Source organism: Aedes albopictus, chromosome 1, assembly GCF_035046485.1.
Source record: "Aedes albopictus strain Foshan chromosome 1, AalbF5, whole genome shotgun sequence".
Lineage (NCBI taxonomy): Eukaryota > Metazoa > Arthropoda > Insecta > Diptera > Culicidae > Aedes > Aedes albopictus.
Window position 1 is genome coordinate 333,336,140 of NC_085136.1, and position 22,632 is coordinate 333,358,771.

The 22,632-nt window shown below is 39.4% G+C and overlaps 2 long non-coding RNA genes across 2 annotated transcripts; both read left to right on the forward strand.

Annotated features, from left to right (window-relative positions):
* Window positions 1-117: 117 nt before the first annotated feature.
* Window positions 118-17,976, forward strand: LOC115264260 (uncharacterized). Its single transcript, XR_009996755.1, has 18 exons — window positions 118-2,513; window positions 2,950-4,022; window positions 4,231-4,384; window positions 4,457-5,004; window positions 6,225-6,390; window positions 6,459-7,008; window positions 8,173-8,338; window positions 8,407-9,227; window positions 9,649-9,817; window positions 9,885-11,617; window positions 11,791-11,914; window positions 11,982-12,100; window positions 13,185-13,308; window positions 13,379-14,321; window positions 14,388-15,111; window positions 15,809-16,819; window positions 16,885-17,399; window positions 17,463-17,976. It is a non-coding gene; the product is annotated as an uncharacterized LOC115264260 (long non-coding RNA).
* A 158-nt stretch (window positions 17,977-18,134) lies between these two features.
* Window positions 18,135-22,534, forward strand: LOC134285818 (uncharacterized). Its single transcript, XR_009996762.1, has 3 exons — window positions 18,135-18,930; window positions 18,993-19,160; window positions 19,226-22,534. It is a non-coding gene; the product is annotated as an uncharacterized LOC134285818 (long non-coding RNA).
* Window positions 22,535-22,632: the final 98 nt, after the last annotated feature.

A 22,632-nucleotide genomic window follows, 5' to 3' on the forward strand; every position in this document is an offset into this window, starting at 1 on the left:
CAGGATCATTTCTTAACGATAGTCTTCTGGTTGGAAGTAGCAGTGCACTGGCTGCCGCTGCTTCATTTGCCCAAACTGTGCAATCTAGAGTGTTTATGAATAAAAGATAATTAAATATGATTATTACGGAATGCGAATTTTTCGTTACAGTTTACTCAATCTAGTACTACACTCTGTGTGTTCACCTCAAACAATGTGGGTAACACTCTCCTCTTTCCAGCAGTTCTCAACAGAAGACGCTCCAAAGTCTATGCAAACAACTTGGAGCAGAAGATGTCGGACATGGAGGTAGCCCGGTTCGGGCTAAGTCAACGCAAGGCCAAGAAGCTGCTCTACCGGGGGTTCGAGTACGTCAAAGATCGAGACTTTCCCGACTCGACTAATTGGCGGTGTGCTTTGTTCCGGTGCCAGAAATACCGTGTTCGTGCGATAACCACTGCCATCGAAAGCGTTACCTACGTAAGGCTGACCAACGACCAACACAATCATGATTTACAAATGTATCGCAAGGACTCGCTACTAATGCCGAGGGTGGGATAATGAATAGGCGGGAGGCCGTTCTGTTAAATAAGATTAGTCAAATTCTGTGAATCCCTTTAGTACTTACAATATCACGCTGCAATGGACAAATATATTGTTTACTAATTATTTGGATATTTCAGTAACTACTGGAATTTAACCTAAGTTCAACAATAATTACACATTGTATATTTATTTGTTGCAGGTTGGAACACGAAGACACTGAATGCTGCTTGCCACAAAAGGAAGAACAAGTCCAGATTTGTAGGTAGGTCAATGTACAGTAATCACTGTTTCAAAATTAAGATCGAATGATCAGATTTTAAAAACTATTTGACGCATTGGAAGAATATTCTGTCACACACACTTTAACCCAAGTAACTATTTTTAGTCAAATAGACTTGAGAGGCTCTAAGAGCAATCATAATAATAAAAGGGATGAGGTTTTATGATGGTTCTCAAATCCTCTACAGGACTCATAAATCATTAAAATGTTACTTGAGACACACTTTTCATTCAACCAATTAAATTATATGTGCAATCCTGCGTATTTTTCGCCACATTTTCAAAGGCAACGTATGACAGTGACGTTCACTTTTACATGATACATGTGGACGTTTCAACTTTCGTTGACAGTAGAACTAATTTTCCACGTAAGATGGCTAACATAACTCTTGAAAGATGTACCTTTCAAAGTAACTTCGGAAACCGTTTAGTTAGTACATAATTTGATCTGAAGTAAAGCGAAATTCTGAAGACATTTATTAAAAATTAGGCTATATCCATTGCAGTTCCATTTAATGTAAATTCAATCCAACTGTTGCCGCGAATTGGGAAGTGTTTGAGTGAAACTGGCATCACTGCCATATAGATAGGTGTTATCTGAAAAATGGAACAGCCTACAAAGATCTAGCAGTTTTGTTGGATAGGTTGCGTCTCTAGTAGGATCGATGTAAAACTATTATGTAAGATAATTATTGTTATTTTTAAGTGTATATTATATCATTGTTTAAATATATTACAGCATTGAAGCAGATGTGAAGTACACACTGCTATCAATATGTGTTTCGTCGAAATAGGGACAACGTTCCCCAACACCAATTTTTTGCTTAATCTAATCTAAAACCAATGTGAATCAATAATGATTTTTCCTTTTTCTTTCTGCAGGACCACATACAAGAATATTAGACCCGTCCTGCCACATGATCAGTTACAGTTTCAGTGAAACGGGTAAAGCCATAGTCACCATCGATGGGTACAGGTTCCGAAGATCCTCAGCACAGGGATCGAGAATCTACTGGAAATGTTCCAGAGTCAAAACCAAAAAGTGCTCAGCCAGAATTACCACTTCCGTTAAGGCCGCACGGGACGACGTGTAATTTTTACTATCTTTTCTCTCTTTCTAACAATTTGCCTCGCGATTTTGAAGAAGGAAATGTCAATTTCTACTGCACTGACGTAGCTGAAACTTTAGTCGATTGTTCACCAAAAGTGAGCAAATGAACGATCAAATTTCTAGTCGAAAATATGAAGTAGAAGTTGAGATTTGCATCTTTTTAACGACAGAGCAATGGCGGACGATTCAGCCACCGTCCCGTCCGGCCTTAATAGTTCGAAAATTTTCTACAGCATTCGGCCTCACACTCATCCACCGGACGTCTAGAAATAAGTCAGTTGATGATTTGGGAAAATAAAGCACAATGATGAAACTCACTGTGATGGAATCCGAGCCATTTTGTGCATCGAACTGTTCTAAATGGTCGTTTCAAATATATGTCTCTTGGCTCGTGCAGGGTAGCGACATGGTATTTCCGATTGTAGATGGCCCACCTAACTAGTGTTGGATATGAGAATGGCGATGGTCTTACATGACTTCCAGCGTTGCTGATATCTACTGGCGTTATTTTGTACTCACATTTTCTTTTCATTTTTTTCAGGTTTCAATCCGTGGGCATTGAATTTTGTAAACCGTACAAGAGGTTCCACATTTATAAGTGAGTTTACAACTTATTGTTCCGTGATTTAAGCTAAAAAAATATTTTAGATTAATAGAATACGGTCGGTGCAGTACTAGATTTTTTGTGTTGAGCTGGATTTGTGTATGGTGAGATAGTATGTTCTTCGTTTCTGCAATGCAATGGTGCAAAACAAGTTGGAAGGCATTAGAATTTCTTGCCAGATTTGACTATGTTTGAGCAAAACCTTCGATCACTGTGTTGTTGAAGAGACAAGAAGTGGAGAAAACAATGCCCTCGCTGTTTGTACCATTTTCTTGCAGAATCGGATAATTCCTCATCACAGCATACAAAATTCAACCTAATTTCTAAAAATCTAGTACTTCACCGTTCGTGTCCTATTGAACTGATTTTTTTTCTATTTTGTGCCATCAAATCCAAATGTAATAACTCATTTAAATTTCCTTCATTGCAGAACGGCGATCGAGAATATTGGACCCGTCTTGTCATACGATCAGTCATGGTTTCAGTCAAATGGGTAAAACCATTATCACCATCGATGGGTACAGCTTCGGGAGGTCTTTCTCCCAGGGAACGAGAATCTACTGGAAATGCACCAAAGTCGTAATCGAAAAGTGTCCTGCCAGAATTACCACGTGCGTCAATAGTTCCAATATAATCCATGGTGTTCGACCTCATAATCATCCGCCGTACGTTTAGGCATGAATCGCTAGATGATTTTAGAAAATAAAGCGCAATGACCAAGATGTTTGCAGTGCAAAACGTGTATTTCGAACAGCTGTCTCCTTTCATCAATCATATCTAACACACATATATTCAATGTTCGTTTTCCACAACAGCCGAAACTGCAAGGAAGTACCAGAACCCTCCGGCGGAATCAGATAGCGACAGCGATGCCGGTTTCTATCGATCAATGTCCTTGCCCTCCCCGTTGGATCTGCGAGTGGTGGTGGGTCGTACGGGACGCCCGACGTTGCTGATGGGTGGCCACGTGTTTACTCGCAATAACACTCACAAAGATAAAACCTACTGGTTGTGCTCGAAGAGTCGTTCGCTCAAGTGCCGCGCCCGGATAATTACCCTGGACGGTAGTGGAGGTCTGGTTCTCAAGAATCAGATCCATAACCATTCGGCGGGTGGAAATCGCTAGTGCAGATGTAAAAATAAAGAATAAAACACTAGATTTTTTGTTTTTTTTTTCATATCATTTATACATGCCGTACTAGATTCTTCGATTTCTCACTAACCACCGCCTAATTCTCACCCCTTACAGGAAAAATCGTCGTCAAGGAAAAGTCAACGGAAGAAAAGTTCTTTTTCGTCCGCACCGCCGATGGTCGCTATAAAATTCATGCAAATGCCCCTTCATCAAAAATCAAGAAGGAAAAAGCACATCCACAGCCAAAAATGGTTAATACTGGAACCAGACTGATCCGATCTGGAATCATCTTTCCCCTTAACGAAGGAACGGAAGTGGAACAGTTGGAACAACTTGTGAACAAGGATTCCATAATCAGACAGGAATATGTAAGTGACTGGCAAGCGTGTGGTACTAGATTATGACCATCAGCTTAAAAAAAAGTTTTTAGGTCATATGCCATCAGAGCCGTCTCCGATCTCTTCTTATACTTTGATTGTTGCAAAACGGTATGATGTCGAACGGCTTTGTGCCAAACGATGTTCCGGTTTACGAAAAAATACAGTCCTAGTGCATGATTTCTTTTTTACATTGCAGATTAATGTTCTGAAGCTTAAGCCAAGGGATACGCAAATCGTCCATTACATGCACAACGTTTTCACGGACGATTCACTTATTGACTACAATTACAGTAATGGCCATGGCAAACGCGCCATGCGAATGTACGACATATTTTTCAAATGCTTCATGGGTATGCTGGACTAGCTCTATTGTGCTTTGTAAACGTAAGAAGTTAACTAGCTCGATTTTCACCTCTTTGCAGAAGCGTACGAAGCGGAGGAACTTACAGAGTTTGAGCTTGCCTACCAGCTGACGTCGGCGATCAAGCAAAGTCGAAACCGGTTGCGGCAGCGCATGTTCCGCGCTAGGAAAATTGTGAAAGTAAGTTGTGAAAAGAGAAAGCGAACTCCATAACCATCCTGCGGGTGGAAAGCGCTAGTGCAGATGTAAAAATAAAGAATGAAACCAGTCCTTTTCTTTTCATTTATTATATCTACATACAGTACTAGATTCTTCGATTTCTCACTAACCACGCCCTAATTCTCACCTCTTACAGGAAAAATAATTGCCAAGGAAAAGTCAACGGAAGAAAACTTTTATTTCGTCCGCACCGCCGATGGTCGCTATAAAATTCATGCAAATGCCCCTTCATCAAAAATCAAGAAGGAAAAAGCACATCCACAGCCAAAAATGATTAATACTGGAACCAGACTGATTCGATCTGGAATCATCTTTCCCCTTAACGAAGGAACGGAAGTGGAACAGTTGGAACAACTTGTGAAGAAGGATTCCATAATCAGGCAGGAATATGTGAGTAACAGGCAAGCGTGTGGTACTAGATTGAAGGGCTTGAAATAATTAGCATGCAGGTCGTATGACATCATGTCCGTTTGGCTTAATATCTATCGGAGCTGTAATTTTTCGACAGCACTCTATGATTCCGATATTTATTTATTTTTTGTTTTAGTTTACCAGTCACGGTTGTCCTTCAAAAGACAACACGAGAGAAATTGACAAGCTACTCACATTCCGACGTAGCGTACTGAAAGCTACATTTTTCAATTTTTTGTACGTGTACTGAAAACAACCACCGCAATCGTTCAATATCGGTTGATCACTGATCTCTATCAATTGTTGCTTTCGATAAGCTAGCGTTACATGGTCTTCAACTTTCTAATGTATAAATCGTAACTTTACTTTCATTCGGAATACTTAAGATTGTTTGATTGATTGATCAGGCATCAGACGACCAGTTGTTGTTAGGTGATACACTAACTTTCCCATTGATGCTATCCTGCGTTGTAGTCTAAAGGTCCCGTACATCCAATACTAGTAAGACATACTCGGTCCCAATAACCTGTAAAATCAATTCGTCATGATTACGCTTTCATTAATTCCAGGTAAACATGCACTTGTTTACAGTTAGTTTATTCTCCATAACACTTCAGAATATACGGGATGAATGACCCATAAAAGGTTAAAATCCCTGGTAATAAACAAACAAACAAACAACTTCAGAATATCATATCAACTACTACCACTTACTGTGTTCATACCTAAGAATTCGACGCTACAAATTATTTAACAATTCCATCGGTGCGTAGTTCTTCACACAGGTTGCCTTATCGAGTGTTACTTTAAGCTCTGAACAGTTCTCAGAGCTAGACGAGTCTTCCTTTTGTGATCGATTGTAGGGGTTCTTCATCATACCTTGTTCCTCAATCAAGTTTTTACTTTTTTGCCATCCATTTTTGGGCCTCTTATTCCTCTGGTGCTCCATCAGGCAGGACATATCTGGGCCTCCAAAACCTATTAAAAAGGCAAACCAGCGAGACTTTCATCAACACAGCGCTATTTGCTTAATCATTTTGTTTTTTTGAAATGTACACTGAAAAAGCGTGTTGTACTAATAACTTATTCAACTATCAATAAGCCAAACGGGTATGATGTCAAACGGCTCTGTACCATTCGTTCTGCTGTCATCAAAAAGAGTGTAGTACTAGATCGTTATTTCACATTTTCCCTTGCAGATTGATGTTCTGAAGCTCAAGCCTAGGGATACCAAAATCGTCCATTACCTGCCCCACGTTTTTGCGGACGAGTCACTTATTGGCTACAATTACAATGGAGTTAACGTTGTTGGCCAAACAAAACGCGCCATGCGAATGCACGACATATTCTCCAACTGCTTCATGGGTATGTTGCACTAGTTTTATCGTACTTCTTGATCACAATCAACTAACTCGATTTGCACCTCTTTGCAGAAGCGTACGAAGCGGAAGGACTTACAGACGTCGAGCTTGCCTTCCAGCTGACGTCGGCGATCAAGCAAAGTCGAAACCGGATGCGGCAGCGCATGTTCCGCGCTAGGAAAATTGTGAAAGCAAGTTGTGAAAAGAGAAAGCGAACTCCATAACCATCCTGCGGGTGGAAAGCGCTAGTGCAGATGTAAAAATAAAGAATGAAACCAGACCTTTTCTTTTTATTTATCATATCTACATACAGTACTAAATTCTTCGATTTCTCACTAACCACGCCCTAATTCTCACCCCTTACAGGAAAACTCTTCACCAAGGAAAAGTCAGCGGAAGAAAACTTTTATTTCGTCCGCACCGCCGACGGTCGTTATAAAATTCAGGCAAATGCCCCATCATCAAAGATCAAGATTAAGAAGGAAAAAGCACATCCACAGCCGAAAATGATTAATACTGGAACCAGACTGATTCGATCTGGAATCATCTTTCCCCTTAACGAAGGAAAGTGGAACAGTTGGAACAACTTGTCAAGAAGGATTCCACAATCAGGCAGGAATATGTAAGTGACTGGCAAGTGTGTGGTACTAGATTGGAGGGCTTGAAATAATTAGCATGCAGGTCGTATGGCATCATGTCCGTTTGGCATAATATCTGTCGGAGCTGCCATTTTTCGGCAGCACTCTATGATTCTGATATTAATTTTCTTTTTATTTTATTTTTTGTTTTAGTTTATTAGTCACGGTTGTCTTTCAAAGGACAACACGAGACAAATTGATAAGGTACTCACATTCAGACGTAGCGTACTGAAAGCTACATTTTCAATTTTTTTTTTGTACGTGTACCGCAGTCGTTCAATATCGGTTGATCACCGATCTCTATCACCGTTTGATTCTTTCAATAAAATAGCGTTACATGGTCCTCAACATTCTAAAGTTTAAAATCGTAACTTGACTCTCCTTCGGAATACTTTAGATTGTTTGATTGATTGAGCAGGCATCAGACGTCCAGTTGTTCTGTATCACCTATCTTTCCCATTGATGCTATCCTGCGTTGTAGCCCAACGGTCTCATACATCCAATACTAGTGAGACATACTCTGGCCCAATAACCAGTTGAAACAATTCGTCATGATTACATGCTCTTGTTTACAATTAGTTTATTCTCCATACCACTTCAGAATAGCATATCAACTACTACCACTTACTGTGTGCATACCTAAGAATTCGACGCTACAAATTCTTTAACGATTCTATTGGTGCGTAGTTATTCACGCAGGCTGCCTTATCGAGTGTTATTTTAAGCTCTGAACAGTTCTCAGAGCTGGTCGAGTCTTATTTTCTAATCGATTGTAGGGTTTCTTCATCATATCTTGTTCCTTAATCAAGTTTTACTCTTTTGCCATCCCTTTTTGGGCCTCTCATTCCTCTGGTGCTCCATCAGGCAGGACATATCTGGGCCCCTTAAAACCTATTAAAAAGACAAACCAGCGAGACTTTCATCAACACAGCGCTATTTGCTTAATCATTTTGTTTTTTTTTTTAACATTGTGAATACAATGACGCTGACAACAAATGAAATGTAGACTGAAAAGCGTGTTGTCCTAATAACTTATTCAACTATCACTAAGCCAAACGGGTATGATGTGAAACGGCTCTGTACCATTCGTGCTGCTGTCATCAAAAAGAGTGTAGTACTAGATCGTAATTTCACATTTTCCCTTGCAGATTGATGTTCTGAAGCTCAAGCCTAGGGATACCAAAATCGTCAATTTCGTGCACAACGTTTTCGCGGATGAATCACTCATTGGCTACAATTACAATGGAGTTAACGTTGTTGGCCAAACAAAACGTGCCATGCGAATGTACGACATATTCTCCGACTGCTTCATGGGTATGCTGTATTAGTTTTATCGTGCTTCCTGATCATAATCAACTAACTCGATTTGCACCTCTTTGCAGAAGCGTACGAAGCGGAAGGACTTACAGATGTCGAGCTTGCCTTCCAGCTGACGTCGGCGATCAAGCAAAGTCGAAACCGTATGCGGCAGCGCATGTTCCGTGCTAGGAAAATTGTGAAAGCAAGTTGCGAAAAAAGAAAGGGAACTTCATTTGAAACTTGAAGAGCTTTAGTGTACCCTATTGACCCAATTATTAACATTTTAGAGACTCTCAGTTTCTTTATTGTTTTAGTGCTCTGAGTTTTTACGATTAATGAATGGTAACATGCTTACATTTTTTTCATCCTGAAGCAAGTTTATTTTATATTCAAATAAATGAATTGTAATCACCCTTAAATTGATACACTTACTGTAATGCATATTTCACCTTACCACTACCATACCATGCCTCAGAAGTACTTTATTTGGTAGAAGTAATGTTTTTTTTTTGTTATCTGAAAATATTCAAATCCACTTGCACACTTCCAAATTCCATTGATCTTTTCAAATATCCTTCAAGTAAAACATAAAAAAATAAACAATTAAAACGAAATAAACTGTTAGATTGTATTCTTCAGCTAAACAAACTGCAAATTTACAACAAAAAATCTATTTATTTCTGGATACTAACCATGCCAACTCCTCCCCATTCCAGAACAAGAGTTAGTGATGATAGAAATCTGCTCCGATGATGACCAGAGCAAAGCTACAGTTTCCGCTGGAGGCAATACTGCAATAAGATCACTTCGGTTAGCGGGATTCACGTTTCCTCTGAAACGTGCAGAAGACATCGAACGCTTGGAGAAAGCTGTCAGAGCAGATCCATTCATTCGGAAAGAATACGTAAGTCCCCGACGATGCAAGTGTGTACGTTTCAGCTTTGACTGTTTATTGCCAATAGGAGGCAATCAGTGAAGTACTAGATTGAAAGTAGTGAGCTGGATTTTTGTATGGTGAGATGTTCAATTCTCCATTTTTGCAATGAATTGGTGCAAACAGCGTGGGTTATATGATTTCTTGGCTAATTTGATGCTGTTTGAGCAAAAGTTTGGGTAACTTTGTTGTTGTATTATTTATTTCATGCAACTTCAACAACACAGTTACCCAAAGTTTTGCTCAAACAGCATCAAATTAGCCAAGAAATCATATAACCCACGCTGTTTGAATCATTTCATTGCAGAAATGGAGAATTAAACATCTCACCATACAAAAATCCAGCTCACTACTTTCAATCTAGTACTTCACTGATTGCCTCCTATTTCAGATTCGCTACGTGTCATCTCAGGTGGGCGATCATCATAATATTTCTACGAACATCAGGAGGCTTTTCAGCGATAGATCTCTGGAGAATTACACGTATCATGGGGTTAGCAATCCGCAATATCCTCGGAAAGCAATGAAAGACTACGAGATCTTCACCAACTGTTTGCTAGGTTAGTTTCCAGGGCATCGCTGAAGTACTAGATTGTAACGATTCGTGTCTCTTTATAACACTTGCAGTTGCTTGGGAGGACGATGGCATCACCGCGGATGAACTCCGAATGTCGCTTATTAAGGCTACACAAAAAGCGAAGCAGCATTTATCGTCGGCTCGGTACTATCAACGCTACCGGGAACAACTACTAGAGAAACGGAAAGCGAGTTGGAAGAGCAAAAAGTTTAGTTCCGAGTAGTTGCTAGTCGACTATGTTTGGTGGTAAAATTTTGAAAACGGAAGCTTGTGGCAATAAAATATACAATCGACCGTAATTTAACAGTATTCTTGTACTTCATTGATCAAATTGCCGTCAAAACATTTGTTATCAAGTATCTTTTTCAAATACTAAAAGGTCCAATGTCCCATGTCGCTTCGACTAAATCAACAGGAATATATGTAAAATTTACAAAACATTGTAATTATATTATCATTCCATTACCATGTCTCCAGCATCTTAAATTTCTCGTTACACATATTCCATCATAGTCTGATTGTATTACGTATCAGTTACTATTATTTAATAATTGATTATAATTTTCAACATTTTCTACCCGTTATAGTACCATCCAAACATCACATGGCCGCCAAGCTCGGCTACACCCAGCGTGGGAAGACGTTGCTGCTGTACAACGGATTCGCCTACGTCAAGGACCGCGAGGCCATCAAAAGCTGCCACTGGAAGTGCTCGCTGTATGGGAAGCTGAAGTGCCGTGCCAGAGCCGTCACCAAAACGGCGCTCGACGGCCAGTTGATGATGAAAATCACCAAGTCGACCCATAACCACGGCCAAGATGCGTACAAATTTGAACTTTCCACCGTGAATAAACCTTGATTCGGATGTTAATCGGTCGCGTTTTTCTTCAAAAGTGTACAATAACACCGTGATCACAAAACTAACCCTATTTTCTGTACATTCGTAGGTCTTTCTGGTGGGGCCTACTTTGGGAAAACCGCACAGGGCTGTCTTATGTTGTGGTATGGAAACTACGGGTATTTCCGCGAGAAGCAGAAGCACAACACTACCAACTGGAAATGTGCCTGCTACACCAAAAATCACTGCAAGGCGCGGGCTGTAACTAAGGAAATCGGCAGAGAGTACTACTTTCGGATAACTTGTGATGAACACACCCATCCTCCTCCGTATTCTAGCGACTGTTGGCGGGAAAAACGGAGAAACGAAGTGGCCCCGTTGACGTCGGTGGTGTACTGCAGTGGAAGGTGGTAGTGGCAAAACGGGGTACTAGATTATGAGTATCGGAACAATGAGTGTGATAATTATCTGTACATTTTAATAAACAATCAAGGACTGAAAGGTACAAATTTGACCTTTCCACAGTTAATAAACCTTTATGAGGATGTTAATCGGCCACGTTTTTCTTCAAAAGTGTACCTAGAGTAACATCGTGATCACAGAACTAACCCTATTTTCTGTACATTCGTAGGTCTTTCTTGTGGGGCCTACTTTGGGAAAACCGCTCAGGGCTGTCTTATGCTGAGGCATGGAAATTACGGGTATTTCCGCGAGAAGCAGAGGCACAACACCACCAACTGGAAATGTGCCTGCTACAACAAATATCGCTGCAAAGCACGGGCTGTGACGAAGGAAATCGGTGGATAGTACTACTTCCGGATAACCTGTGATGAACATACCCAACCTCCGTATTCAAGTGGCTATTGGCGGGCAAAACGGAGAAACGAAGTGGCCCCGTTGACGTCGGTGGTGCACTGCAGTGGAAGGTGGTAGTGGATAAATGGGGTACTAGATTACGCATAACTAACCATGAGTGTGATAAATAGGTGTTATTTAGACAATCTCTGCAATTTAATAAACAATCAAGGATTGAGCGATGTATTTGCAGTCTATTCTGAATAAGTGAATCTAGTACTACAACCTGATCACCAAATGACTAATACTTTCCCCGCTTCCAGATGTTTCGTATATACTAAACAAACGAGGAGCACCTCAGCTGTGCATCAATGGGTATCCCTTCATCCGTTCGAAAACAACCGAGGATTACCAGTATTGGACCTGCAGAGAATACAAAGCTCTACGGTAACTGAGTAACGCCTCTTCTTTAAAACTATGCAAAAGCGTACTAACGATATCCATTCATTTTCAGCTGCACGGCTCGGGCCGTTTCGAGTCGTCGAGAACGGAGGGGCGATCCTACCGTCAAGCTACGGGGCGTTCACAATCATGTCATTTTGGAGCGCCGTGATGCAGAAGAAAATGCTAAAGGTATTAGAAGGTCAAGCTTCCCAACCGATGCGGGATTTGAGGGTTCAGTGATGGTGGTTTAAATTGGTTATGGACTTAAGACAGAGGCTGCACATGGGGCGAAGTCATGCTTCAAATTTCTCCCCAGATTTGTGAGTTGACCCCGTAGGGTTTTTTTTTTTTTTGAAGAGATACTGGCAAATTGCTTGGAAATGGGTTTTTGATTAAATTCTGGAATTTCTTGTAATGGAGCACGTTCGGTGTAGTACTAGATTTGTAGTAATGAGCTGAATTTTAGTATGGTGAGAAGGTCAGATCTCTGTTTCTGCAATGAAATGGTACAAAAAGCGTGGGTATTATGATTCCGTGCCTAATTTGGTGCTGTTTGAGCAAAACTTTGGATAACTATGTTGTTTATGTTGCAAGAAATGGAGAAAACAACAACACTGTTGCCCAAAGTTTTGCTCAAACAGCATCAAATTAGGCAAGGAATCATAATACCCACGCTTTTTGCACCATTTCACTGCAGAAACGGAGAATTGACCTTCTCACCATACTAAAATTCAGCTCATTACTACAAATCTAGTACTTCGCCGATTTGTCCTATTCCTTGAAAACTAATGTTCTGGTAAGGACTTTTGCGATTTACTAGGATATGATTTCTGATTCCTGGAGGGATTCTTCAAGAGTTCCTCATTCTTGTAAGATCATTAAAAAGTGTTTCATCTCGAAATCTTTTGAAATTTCTGGCAGGATTTTTAACATTTTTTTTTAAATCCTTGTCAGTTCCCCTATAAGACCCATGGTGAACATATAGAAATGTTTTTGTTTTTTTTTTTTTTTTTTAATAATGCCTTGTTTTGTAAAACATCTGGACCGTTTTTTATAAGATACTCTTGAGAGTTTCTTCATAGATTGAAACAATGGTATAGATGCCAACTTTTGTTTGATCAGACATTTCATTGAATTGATATTTTATTGAATCTGAAACAAATATGAACAAAAAATGTAGTGTTATTCATATTTGGTCATGTATTTGGTTTGTGCCGTAGTTGATCTAGTACATCAGCTTAATTAACCAGATTATGTTTTCTTATACCTTCAGATATTTCGTTTACCCTTAATAAACGAGGGGCGACTCAATTATGTGTCAATGGATACCCCTACATCCGCTCCAAAACGACCGAGGAATTCCAGTATTGGTCCTGCAGCCAGTACAAAGTTTTACAGTGAGCAGCCTTCATTATTTTCCATGAAATTCAGATCAATTACAACTGATTTCTTCGTAACCTATCGCAGCTGTCCGGCGCGAGCCATTTCCAGCCGCAGAAGGCAGGGCAATACGCCCACGATCAAGCTTCGGGGCACCCACAGTCACGGGATCATTTTGGAGCGCCGCAAACCAGGAGAAAGTGCCAAATTGCTGAAACTGAACGCCATGGAACGCCGGGAGATGGAAATGTTGCCAGAAAAGCGGAAACGATTGTCATCGGGAGCACCACCTCCACCGGTGGAATGTGTTTTGGGAGGCGATAATCCATCCTCGTCGAAGTGAATTCGAATGGTTGAATAGGACAGATCGGTGAAGTACTAGATTTGTAGTAATGAGCTAAATTTTATTATGGTGAGAAGGTCTATTCTCAGTTTCTGCAATGAAATGGGGCTAAAAGCGTGGGTATTATGATTCCTTGCCTAATTTGATGCTGTTTGAGTAAAACTTTGGGCAACAGTGTTGTTGTTTTCTCCATTTCTTGCAACATAAACAACAAAGTTATCCAAAGTTTTGCTCAAACAGCATCAAATTAGGCAAGGAATCATAATACCCATGTTTTTTGCACCATTTCTTTGCAGAAACGGAGAATTGACCTTCTCACCATACAAAAATTCTGCTCAATACTACAAATCTAGTACTACACCGAACGTACCCCATTGTTCGTTCAGTGATTCTAGTACTGCAGTTTGAAATCGTCGTATGTTAGTGGTTGTCGAGATGGAGTTTTGCATAATTTTATTATTTAATAAACTCGAAATCTAATAACACTTCTTTTTTGCTTATATTATCAAATTGATCTAGTACTGCAGTTCTAATAATTGAATGTAATCGCTATTTAAATTTCAGATATTTCATTCGTGATTAGCAAACGCGGCAAAACTCAATTATGCGTCGATGGTTATTTGTACACTCGAGCAAAAACAACTGAAGAATTACAATTTGGACGTGCAATCAGGATAGGGTACTTGGGTAAGATATCACAGTGTATTAATCTTATAAGAATACATCAACTACATTTTTCCCTAAATTCTGTAGATGTTCTGCACGCGCAACTACCGGTCATGGTAAGAAAGGAGATCGGCCGTCCATCAAACTGCGTGGATTTCACAACCACAAAATTATCCAGGAGCGTCGGAAAGCCGGTGAATGTGCCAAGCTGCGAGAGCAGTGCGCCCGCGAACGGAACGAGGAAGTGTTGCCACGGAAAAGGAAACGGCTGCCTCCGCTACCGTTGAAGTGTGTTCTGGTCACGGACAGTAAGGAAAAGACCTCTGTCGTGAATAAGGAAAGCCATTGAAAACGTTTATTTATTATGATATGTAGTAAAATAAGATTATTCTGTGAAGAGGGGCAAGGTTGCCAGGAACGCAATCTTAAAATCATCTGTTTTACTTTTCCCTCAACACCTCTATAACTTAATATTAGTCTAATTAATTCATGTTACAATTCAATGTTTTAATTCATTTTCCATTATGCGATTTGGTTGCAGTTTTTGATTTATATTCGTTTCAGTTGCCTCATAGGAATTAGTTTTTTTTACAGTGTTCAGAGTTGACAGAAAAAAACTTAACTTTAAACTATGGAATTCAACATTATGAAAATACGTATGTTTTTCACAGATGCTGTAGTCCAGTACATCAATGGCAAAAAGGGAACATTTCCTCGGTTGAAAATCGGTGGACATTATTTTACGAGGAGGCGTATCTGCAAGACCAGCACCCGGTGGTATTGTGTGAAGGAGCCGGCCCTGAAGTGTAACGTACGTATCACAACCGATTCGTTCGGAACGATAATACGGATAAACAATGTTCACAATCATCCACCAGTAGTGGTTGATACATCCAAAGGGCGACTGCTGACCACACCTTTCGCAGAAAAATCTATTCAGAAGTACGAGCTGAATCTTAGAAACTGATGCCGCGCTGCCGTTTCTTTACAAGGGCAAATATACGAATCGCTACTGAACCTACAGGTCATGCGACTTCTTTGTTTCCTCAGTGATAATAGGAGCAGTGAACTGAGTCATAGGTGAAGTTTGAATTGAAATAGATCTCATTACCAGCGACCACCCAAAAATCTATTGGAATCCGTCGAGTTCTACAAATTACAAATCGTCAGATTTTTTCTAATAAATAATTTCGATTACTTTTAAGAATCGTCTGTTTTTAAAAACAATAGTAACATACATTACATATTTGATTTGTAATAACAAGCAATCTCATCAATTTACTGAATTATCAAAAAGAAAGATTCCGATGAAACTTATGAGTTAACGTTATCTAAGATTAATTTTGAACCCCCTAAATTATTCTGAAATTATAAGAGATGACGCGTTTTTAAATAGTTTGCGAAAAACATTTTCAGTGTTACCAGAAAAACTTCAGAAGGTTTCCAAATGACAATCATCAGTATCAAAGAAGCAAAATCTCACCAACGAAATAACTCTTATTTTTCAGGTAACGAAGTCAACGCCATGCGATACTTTTGTACCGATAAGGGAGTCCAAAAATTGGAATACGAGGGATACCACTTCTGCAAACGAAGGACAAAGAAGCACTGCATCCGTTGGTATTGCACTATGTGGCGTAGGATGAACTGTACGGCACGGGTTACAACAATCACTTCTAATGGAGCAGTATCGCAGTTTTGTAATGATCACAACCATCTACCGACGGCGGAGTGTCCTAAAATAAGTCGCAAGCGCAAGCGCAAAGCTTAGCACTTCTATCACGATTGTCATCTGATTTACTATATGCTCGAAACAGGATCCCTGAATCCAAAATTATAGTTTGAAGAATCTTGAATGTGATATGTATTAGCTGTATTGACGCCATATTTTTCTGAATATAAGATCTCCAATAATCATAAAGAATGAGGTCTAAACACTATTTTACAACCTTGATAAAAGTACGAATAATGCAAAAATCTAGTCTGAAAGGAAAATATTAAGCATTATTAAGTATTATGCAATTGATTCTTGATGATTTTTTCTGTTCGATGAAACCACCTCATTCTGTATTTTGGTTGTTGTTATATTTCAGTACTCAAAAATAAACAAAAAAATAAATTTGCCAACTCTGAAAATATACTGCCAGCAAAATGTCATGGTTTATCATTTAAAAAATTTGCTAGTTTTGTTTCATATTTCTCAACACAAAAGTGAAATTTTTTTGGAGTCGTTATGAATGAATTTTATTGCTGGAAAATAATTTTCAGGGCTGCCAGTTTTTTTTTTATTTTTGTACAAAAGTGGCATGAAACAATATGTAACTATCGTATCTTATTACTATATTTGATCGTAGATTGGTTTTATTTGTCTAATGATCCTCACGTTTTCTTTTAGACATTTCATTCGTCATGAGCTGCCGGGGAAAAACTCAACTTAGCGTAAACGGTCATCTTTACACTTGTGATAAGATAACCGACGACGCCATGTACTGGTGTTGCAATCAGCGCCGTGTTCTTGGGTAGAAACTTCAGAACTGTTCAAAGTATCATTATTAATGCTTTTGACACTTTTCCATCATTCTAGCTGCACAGCTCGTGCTAATACTGGACGTAAAAAGGTAGGAGAACAGCCATCCATCAAACTGCGCGGCTTTCACAATCATGGAATTATCGCTGAACGACGCCGACCCGGAGAATATGCCAGGCTGAAGGAGCAGTATGACCGCAAACGGAAAGTGTTGCCAGATGTGGAGCCTCGTCGCCCTGCCCTTTCCAGATCTAAAAAGAAGCAAAACTGAATCAATTTTCTATGCACTGTTTTGATGTTCTAGTATACAATTGTGACCGTAGCTATGTTTCAAAATGCCCAAGTCACTAATATATGTAGACTGACAAATTTGTGATTTTCTTTCTTGTGATGCGCGCCTCGTATGAAATATCAACACATTCTCTAAGAGGTATCATAAACTTTGCAGATATTTCATTCGTCATAAGCGCACGTGGTAAAACTCAGCTGAACGTTAACGGATATCTCTACACGCGTGGCAAACTTCACGGCGACTTTCAGTACTGGTCATGTAATCAGTACAGAGTTTTAAGGTAAGAGCCATCCACAGTTATACTTCATTAGCAAAATTACCATCGTTTCATCTTCATCCCCAGTTGCACAGCTCGTGCTTCGACGGTCCGCTGCAAACAGGGCGAGAAACCAACCATAAAACTGCGTGGTTTCCACAACCATCCGATTATAGTGGAGCGACGTCGGCCCGGAGAGTGCGCACGGTTGAAAGAGCTGTACGCTCCTGCAGCGAGGCAAGTGTTGCCAGACAGGAAGAAATGTCAGCAGTCCCCCAAGCAGCAGGTGCCTCTGCCACCGATCGAGCAATGCTTTGTTAAGGAAGAGAAATAACGAACGCGTTGTCGGGTGTGTGTGAATGGAGGCTGTAATAGGATAAGTGTTATGTTCGATCTAGGACTGCTTCTGTTGTAGTTTGGTATTGGGCATATCTTATGAATAATTCTCTCTGAAACGCAAAACATCATTCAAGGAAGTTATCTTAACAACACGGTTAGTTATAATGTAGCACTAAAAAAAAAACAAGATTCCACAAATAAGCTTTGAAATTCTCCAATAGGAAGCAATCAGTGAAGTACTAGATTGAAAGTAGTGAGCTGGATTTTTGTATGGTGGGATGATCAGTTCTCCGTTTCTGCAATGAAATGGTGCAAACAGCTTGGGTTATATGATTTCTTGTCTAATTTGATGCTGTTTGAGCAAAAGTTTGGATAACTGTGATGTTGTATTATTTATTTCTTGCAACTTCAACAACACAGTTATCCAAACTTTTGCTCAAACAGCATCAAATTAGGCAAGGAATCATATAACCCACGCTGTTTGCACCATTTCATTGCAGAAACGGAAAACTGATCATCTCATCATACAAAAATCCAGCTCACTACTTTCAATCTAGTACTTCACTGATTGCTTCCTATTGAAGCTCCAGTTATCCAAGTGGACAAGACTTCGGGAATGCAATGGCAGGAAAAACTCATTCTATTATTTCTGGAAGTGTTAAAGGGACATTCAGTTGATGAGGCAAGTCAAGTGCTACTAGTTACGTAGGGCATGATAAAAAAAGTTTTGAAATAAAACAGTGAACATATTGTAAGGATACATGAAATTGGAATTGAAAAGAAGAGCCACCAACCCTCAGAATTTTGCTCAACAATCATTCAACATAATATTCCTTCTTCAATGACAGTTGTTCTATACTGCAGTCAATGTCCATGTTAAGGCATTATGAACCAATATTTAGAAAATGATCTTCAACTTCTCCAAAACCCCCTTCCATTTTCAGAAACCATGGCACACCGAGCAACGCAACTGAAGATCACCCTGCGTCAATTGAAACGGGATCAGAACCGCCGACGATCGCCAACTCGCTCGGAAAGGATCCGCCAAGTACAGCAGCTAATCCGACAGCTGGATAGTCAGTTTCGCCAGATGTCCGACCAAGACTTGAAAAAGCCCGTAAGAGTTAACGGTTTTACGTTTCCCCTATTCTGCGAGGAGGACATCGAGCGACTCGAGCTGATGGTACAGCGGAATCCAAGTATTCGTGAGCAGATTGTATGTGTCGTCTGTGTGGAATCAGGCAAAGTAAAGTACTAGAATGTTAACGTCTTTTCTAGGTTAACTATCTGTGCATGCGGAAATCATTTAGTCATACGGTCGAGGAATGTTTTAGGATTTTTTCACCGATGAGGCCATGGTGCGGTACAACTGCAGAGGGCTTGATCGCGATCAGTACCCGCGAAAGGCTATGATGAACTACAGCATTTTCACAGATTGTATGGTCGGTATGTTTAAGATGTGTTTTTTTTTCGGTGAAATTGATATTCTAACAAGCTTTTTTTTGTCATAGATGCTTGGAGTTCTCACGGAGTGTCAATGGAAAAGATTCATAGTGAGTTGAGGAAAGCTGTCTTCAAGATTGGACACAGACGGTACTCGAACAAGTGTGCCAGGAAAAAAAGATTTTTAGAAAGAGCGTGTGATTTGGAATGATCTAACAAATCAGAAAAACATATTTGGTATATCTGATAGAATCTAAATATATAACTGGAGCTTTCGTGAAAAATCGCTTGTTTTCTGAAATGGAGTCTTGATGAAAGAAATACTAAAATTTTATTTTGTTCTAAGATAATTAAAGTTATTCTTTAGCAATTAGGAAAAACTGAAACATTGTAAATAAAGTCACTCATATTGTTTCAAATCATTATTTCTTTTATTCCAGGCACGATGACCCAAGTCCAGCCTACAACATTACCCATCGTAGGGCAGTGGTACAAAACCAATTTAACGTTCACCGAAGGTCACAGTAGAAAGCTGTTACTGGATTTACAGGGCTACACACTGGGTCCGAAAAGAATTGACAATCGTGTAACTTGGTGGCAATGCTCAAAAAGATACTGCCAGGCACGAGCCGCTACCTACGATGATAAGTACATCAGATTTGGAGAGTTATATCACAATCATCCGATAAAAACGGCGCCCAAAACATGGATGACTCTAGTGCTTGCTGATCTATCTTTTCTAAATTCAAAAAACAAAAAACCATATTGTACGAACAAAAACTTCAAAACACGTGCCGCTTTTAATAACGAAAGGAATATCAAATTTAAAGAACTTTGCGACGTTGTTGACTCATCTGTTTCCTTTTGATTTGTCTGTTTTCCAAAATTTAGTTCTAGTATAACATTTTGTTTATTTAATCGATGTTAGCCTTGAATTGGCTGTAAAAATACAATGAGTTTCTTTACAATCTACTACATCATTTCTATGACATGTTTGAAATATTTATCATAATCTCAATATCTGCCTTGTCCTTTCATAATAAGGCTCTGAGACCATACAATAGTAATTCTCTAAACAATTGTGAAAATCGCCTTGTGTAATAAATTCACTACCCATAACATAAAGCCATTGATTTTTTTTTTGTGTTTTTTTTTATTCTAGCCATGCCAACTCAAGTCCGATCTACAATGTTGCCCATCGTAGGGCAGTGGTACGAAACCAATTTTACGTTCACCAAAAGTCGCCGAGGCAAGCTGTTACTGGATCTACAGGGCTACACGCTGAGACAGATAAGAATTGGCAAACGAATTACATGGTGGTACTGCTCAAAGAAAACCTGCCTGGCACGTGCCGCTACCTTGGGTGATCGGTTCATCAGTTTCGGAGAGTTATATCACAATCATCCTATTCAAACTGGTTCTTCAGCGTGGATTCCTCTAGTACCTACCGATTTATCTTTTCTACCAAGTTCAAAAGATATGGCCAAAAAATGGAAAACGAAGAAAAGTCCAAATGGGTTCTTGGCAAGCTCAAAGGAAATCAAATATGTATACAATTCATAAGAATACACAGACTATATAAGGAAGCATCCAGCCACCAAACGTGGTAGTCTTGTATGAACAAAAACTCCAAAGCATGACTGTTGAGTCATCTGTTTGATTTGTCTGTTTTTGAAAATCCAGTTCTATTTCTTTACATAGTATCACCAGTATAAATTGTATAAGAAGAAAACATCCAGCCAGCTAACTTTGTGGTATTGTATGAACATATGTGCCGAGCACGTGCCGCCACTATCGATGAAAGGCACATCAAATTTGGAAAACTGTATCACGATCATCCGACAGGGAAGATATCGACATTGTTTAATCCTCTGTTTCCTACCGATTTGTCTTGTCTACCGAATCGGAAACAGATTGTCAGAGTGACGAAAAAGTATTCAAAACTGTTAGGATTGTGGCTGATCAAAGAATCACCTTCTTTGAATTGGAAGACTGAGTAGTGCCTTGCTTACCAATAATGGCGAGATAACCGAAAACACATCGAAATGAAAATTCCTGGCCGTTTAACTTATCATTGCTAGCGTAAACCAACGCTGATTTTTTTGTATAATCTAGTACCTCTTTTCAAAAGTTCATTTGGTATATCTGACAGAATCTCAACATCTTCCTGGTCCTTCCATAATGTGACTCTGGAGACAGTACGCTAGATGTTCTCTAAATCGTGAGGAAAGACGTACTAGAATGTGATTCTATTCGTAGTTTAAACTTTCTGTGTAAGTGAAAATCAAAAGTGAATTACGAATAAAATTGAGCAAGGTGTGAATATTTGCCATTAATTCATTCATAAAGTTTCGAAATGTTTGTATTTTTCTGCACATGTCGATAATAAATGTTGATAATGCCCATCGTAGAGCAGTGGTTCGATTCAAATTTTAGAATTACGACGCGTTGTTGAGGCGAGCTGCGTCTGAAAATAACTGGTAAACGAATAACTTAGTGGTACTGTTCAAACCAAATCAATTCTGCAATAAATTATTTATATATAAGAATCTTAGTAGCATACATACCAAATATGCTGTGCTAATCGACTAATCATTCGTGTGACTTTGTCTAACCTAGAATTTATTTCCGTTTCAGCCAATGGATACTACATTTTGGGGGTGAAATTTATGGAACGCGAGGAAATTAATGCACTTCTGCTTCCTCCATATCTAGCGGTTTGAACCAAGTGCATTGCCGGATTGAAAGAGTGACTTCGGTTTTTGGTATTTTTATTGTGGATCTGTGGCATCGAACCGGTTTCCGTAGTAGCACCATTGACATCCGCTATGCGTTAAACATAAGGTAGAAACTAGTGAGCGCTACTTTCTACAGCTTTCGACGAAATGTTCAGCGCATAGCAACGGTAGCGGAAATCAATTAAGTGATTTCGGAAATCAATTGGGTGACAAATTCACTATACAGCGTTTCCATATCGTAAACTATAAAGTAATTCTTAGTATAATCCATAGGAATTGCCGTCGGTGTTCACGCCGCTGAAAAGAAGCAACCTACAAGGAGCCCAAGAATCAGATTCACCGAAAGTTGCGCACGGAAATCAGTCACGATAGCAGCAATGGAACGCACAAGCTTAGATAAGTTGGTTTAAAAAAGGGAGCCTTCTTTGGGAAGCCGGCAAAACAACGAGCATCCGTTCAAGGAAGCATCGTATGTACATCACTTATCTGCTTGTCGACGAATTCATCAATAAGTTTGGCAGATTAACACGTGAGAAACTAGTCCGTTATGCCACAGAACTTTAAAGCATTTTTTCCAATATCGTTATTTTGCGCGTTTTGTCGTACAAACATGAATATGTTTTCAAAACATCCTACTAACTACGAACTAATTTTAAAAACAAAAAAAAAACATATCTTCTATCACAATAACTCATAGCGTAATCAGCGTTTTATAAACATCTAATTTTAATTTATCA